The following is a 4834-nucleotide window of genomic DNA, read 5'->3' as shown; positions in this document are numbered from 1 at the left end:
AACTTCAGATATTGGTTGTTGTAGAAACTTGTGGTGTCAAAACAATTCTGAAAGCACCACATTGAGAGTTTTCAAATCAAGCCAAGAACCAAGTTTATGGTTGGCTAAATAGAGTTCTCTTGACGTACAAAACCTGAACGCATTACAAAATGTGTCATGGCTAGTAGTGCTGTTTAATCTCTGCATTTTGCATTGAAATCTTCAATTAAGGTTCTTGAATGGATGTGAAGGTGAAGAATTGCACTATACAAACCTGAGGATGTAACACCAGCATCAATTGATTTGCATGGTTTGGAACTCCAAGTGGAAATGTGATAAGAAACAGTCAGAGCCACGTCCAAGTTGGGCTACTGTCCAACAAGTAGTAGCACTGGATTATACTTACCTAGCAGGGGAGAGTCAATAATCATGTAGGTTGATTTCCCAGCATGAGGCTATCCTATTGGATTCCACATATGCTGTACCTGTGATGTCCCCAATTGCGGGATACTCGACTGCAACATTTATGCTAGTGGGGGGCTGTGTTCACACTTTCGGAGGTGGCACTGTGGCACAGAGGTTTATGCTGTCTCTCAGCACCAGGGACCTGGGTTCAATTCCAGCCTTGGGTGACTGTGTGGAGTTTGCACTTTCTCCCCATGTCTGTGTGGGTTTCCTCCGAGTGCTCCGGTTTCCTCCCGCAGTCCAGAGATGTGCAAATTAGGTGGATTGGCCATGCTACATTGCCCCTTAGTGTTCAAGATGTATAGGTTAGTTGGGGTTATGGAGATAGGACAATGTAGTGGACCTAGTTGGGGTGCTTTTTCAGAGGGTAGTGCAGACTCGATAGACTGAATGGTCTCCTTCTGCAGTGTAGAAATTATCTAGTTCTATGGGCTGTAGAGAGAATATTCTGTCTAAATTCTCTACCTTGCTAGTCATAACAGTAGCCAACATCAATGAAGGGCGACGCCGCTTTCGCGATGTTCCGCCCACTCCAAAGGAGAGTATGCCACGCCACATATCGACGGCCTCAGAATGTTGCCTGAGGCCCACTCCCCCATTGCTCTGCCCCCGACCAGCCAAGTTCCCGACGGCATGGGTCTCGCATGGTCTTATCTGACGGGAACTCGGCATGGTGGCATAGTTGGGCAGGGGGGACTTTGACAGGGGCTGGGGACACTGTTGGGGGGTGGTCCGGGAGTCACGCGCTGACCAAAGTGGGTGCATTATTTTGCATGGCGCAGCCACTTCAGGCCACCGCCATGCGTATGCGCGACCACGGGCCTGGCAATTCTCCAGGCCCTATTGGCAGCTAGAGCTGGGTGCTCGACGCTGCCTGCCTACTAGCCCCCAGCCAAACGGAGGATCGGTGGCCATTTTGCGCCAAATTTATGGTTGTAAAAGGCCACCGTTCCCACGCCAGTGTCAGGACAGCCTGAGAATCGGAGAATCCAGCCCAGTGTTTCCCAAACTTTTCGAGCCAAGGAACACTTCATGACTTCCCAAGAGCATCGGGGAACGCCAAGCATTCTCATAACGTAATCATCGACATGGATACCACCATTACACGAGAGAACACCACCCACCAGGTACGCGGTACATACTCTTCCGACTCGGCCAACGTTGTCTACCTCATACGCTGCAGGAAAGGATGTCCCGAAGCGTGGTACATTGGCGAGACCATGCAGACGCTGTGACAACGAATGAACGGACATCGCACGACAATCACCAGGCAGGAATGTTCCCTTCCAGTCGGGGAACACTTCAGCAGTCAAGGGCATTCAGCCTCTGATCTCCGGGTAAGCGTTCTCCAAGGCGGCCTTCAGGACGCGCGACAACGCAGAATCGCCAAGCAGAAATTTATAGCCAAGTTCCGCACACATGAGTGCGGCCTCAACCGGGACCTGGGATTCATGTCGCATTACATTCATCCCCCACCATTTGGCCTGCGAAATCCTACCAACTGTCCTGGCTTGAAACAATTCACACCTCTTTAACCTGTGGTTACCCCATCTCTGGATCTGTAAAGATTTAATGACCTGCTAATGCTCACATTCCAAGCATTGTCTGGCACCTTTGAATTTGTCTATATATATGTTTCTGGAACATATCTCTTCATTCACCTGAGGAAGGAGCAGCGCTCCGAAAGCTAGTGACATCGAAACACACCTGTTGGACTTTAACCTGGTGTTGTAAGGCTTCTTACTGTGCTCACCCCAGTCCAACGCCGGCATCTCCACATGCTTTCTGATAGGCTGACTAACCAGGTAAGCTGACCTATCAACCTGCCAGCCTACTGGGCCGAGTCAGCCTACCAGTATCCAGTGCTCCAAGAGGCTACGCTCTGATTGACCCATTTAATTTCTCTAATTCTTTTTCAATTTGTGTGTTTGAAACGGCGTTTACTGGTCATGTGGTAGCCAGCAGCTTTGTGCACCCCCTGGAGCCCTTAATGGACCCTTTAGTGTCCACGGACCCCTGTTTGGGAACTCCTGGTCTAAAATAAGAGACAAAAGGCAAACAAAGAGGAACAATTCCCCTTGGTAAACTAATTGCTCCCTGTGCCTTAGGCCCAGCATGCACAGCCTTGGTGTAACTGTTGCTTGAAATTGCGAGCGCGATTTAACGGCCTCGTCACGCCTCTCGAAATCTAATGAGATCAGGATTCAGATTTGCATATTCAAGGGCGCAGTAAGGCTCACTTGAATTTGCTCTCGCTGGATTTACCCAAGGGGTGGGATCTAATCCCTATGACTCAGAGACCCTGAGTGCTGTTTAACACTAGTCTCCACCAATGTGGACCAGGCATACCAACACTTGAGGGTGTCTCGCAAGTGATCGAGGGCCCCTGGGTGGTCGGGCTCTGGATAGGGTGATACCCTGGCACCCCTAATTCCACCTGGGCACTGTGCCACCACCAGTCTGGCATCCTGACAGTGCCATCTGGACGCCATCCTGGCATGGCCTGGTGGTGCCAGACTGGCAGTGCCAAGGTGCCTGGGTGGCATTTTGCCTGTGCTGGAGATGGGGCGTGAGGCTGCCCTGCCCTGGGGTGTAAAGGACTTGAGGACGCCCTCATTTGTAGGTGTGGGGTCTGGAGGCCACGGTGGGGGTTCAGAGATTGGGTCATCATTTAAAAGTGGCACCCAACTCTTCCTGCGCTGGAGAGCAGAGCTCATTGCAGCAGGAAATGGGATTAAGTGCGACCTCGGCAGAGCCTTCCCCACTGAGGCCCAGAAATGAAGCAGAGTCTCATTTCACAGTGGGATCGTTCTCAGCACTGCAGTGCCAGGAAACACCCACTTAAATGTGCCAAATTTCTGTTAAATCACACCCTACATTTATCATTATTTCTCCTTTGCTAGGCTGCTATGCATTAAGAGAACTAATTTCAAATATTTCTACGAGAGGGAGGGAACAGTCTGGACCGAAAGTTATGGCCCCTGGGGCTTTGGGGATGGTAGACGTGGTAGCAAGAGGGGTAAATTTGAGTGCAATGTGCCCACCATCTATCCCACAACAAGTTTACCAGTGGCAGGTGAGGTATCAGGCTGCTTGTCCAGACGCAAATCAGGCCTGTTATTCGTAAATTGTATGCTTCACATCTGAGCTTGACCATGAATGTCTGCAGACAAGTCAGCCCAGCCCCATCTAATTCTCACATTCTGCGCATACAAACACTCTCAAGAGAGACCACTGGATGGTGATAAGGATAAACATCCATAGCCAAATTGAGCGTCATAAATGGAGAGGCGTTGAAACCAATTAATGCACCTTTGTTGTCACCATGGCTGGAATTACCTTGATCCATAGTACTATCAATGGGACTTTTTTCCCTTTTCCTCCTTTCTTTTCTCATAAGGTATGACTTCCGCTTAATAAATGAATAAATTCCCAGGAAGACACATTTGAAATCAGAATCTATCCATGTGGAGATCTATAGGAACAGACCCTTGTCTCATGATGCTAATAAATTCCTGTGGAATATTTTAAAAGGTAGATCAGATTCATATCCAATTGCTGATGTGCATCAGTGTGGGAAACGGGCCCATATTGTTGATATCTAAGCAAAAAAACATGTTTGGTTAGCTAAGTTTGCTGGATGGCTAGCGTGTAGTTCAGAATAATTTCAACACCACAAGTTGGATTCCTGTATCGCCTGAAGTAGATCTGGGACCTTCCTCCTTTTCCTGCACGAGACTGGGAGGCAATGATAAAACTTACCACCGATGAAAACTGTCAAGAAACAGCTTGCGTTGAAGACCAGCAGACAATGAACCAAAGACTGCATTTAGGCAGAGCACACACGAATGAATGCAAACTGCATGCAGGCTTGAATCTGGTGCAGAGTTCTGGATGAAGCATTCCTGTGAGCAAGATGCTATCTGAGGATTGCAAACTTTGACCACAAACATGGTGAAGAAAAATGCATGCCTATATAATTATTTTTTATTTTAAATTTGTTTTTAAGTACTTAGGAATTCACCCAGGCATCTGTAGAATTTAGTTTGTGCATAAGGATTCCTTTGCTGTAAGGTTGTTTTTTTTAACCAGATGTTTTGTACCCGATAACATCAAAGATTACAGAACAGGTTGCAGTCTAGTATGAAACAAAGATCTGTGAACAGCTTTTGTAGACTAGTTCTTTCTGAGGACTGTTGAGCATTGCTTGTCCAAGTTGCCTGGAAGCACAATAAAGCACTACATGCACAGGTAGAGGTTTTACAGAATGAAGGTGTGCAAAGACGTGAATAGATACATATCTATAAAATGAATATTGTTCTCACACTGGGCTTTGGACCTTGGTTGTAATAAGCACTTAGAAATGAGACTGCCTGTTTTTTTTTAACGT

The 4834-nt window shown here is 47.6% G+C and overlaps 1 non-coding gene across 1 annotated transcript; it reads left to right on the top strand.

Annotated features, from left to right (window-relative positions):
- The first annotated feature begins 377 nt into the window (after positions 1-377).
- On the top strand, positions 378-538 carry LOC140415686 (U1 spliceosomal RNA). Its single transcript, XR_011944616.1, has one exon. It is a non-coding gene; the product is annotated as a U1 spliceosomal RNA (small nuclear RNA).
- The last annotated feature ends 4296 nt before the right edge of the window (positions 539-4834 follow it).

The sequence above is a fragment of the Scyliorhinus torazame genome, chromosome 4 (assembly GCF_047496885.1).
Source record: "Scyliorhinus torazame isolate Kashiwa2021f chromosome 4, sScyTor2.1, whole genome shotgun sequence".
NCBI classification, from domain to species: domain Eukaryota; kingdom Metazoa; phylum Chordata; class Chondrichthyes; order Carcharhiniformes; family Scyliorhinidae; genus Scyliorhinus; species Scyliorhinus torazame.
This window is presented reverse-complemented; position numbering and strand designations above follow the sequence as displayed.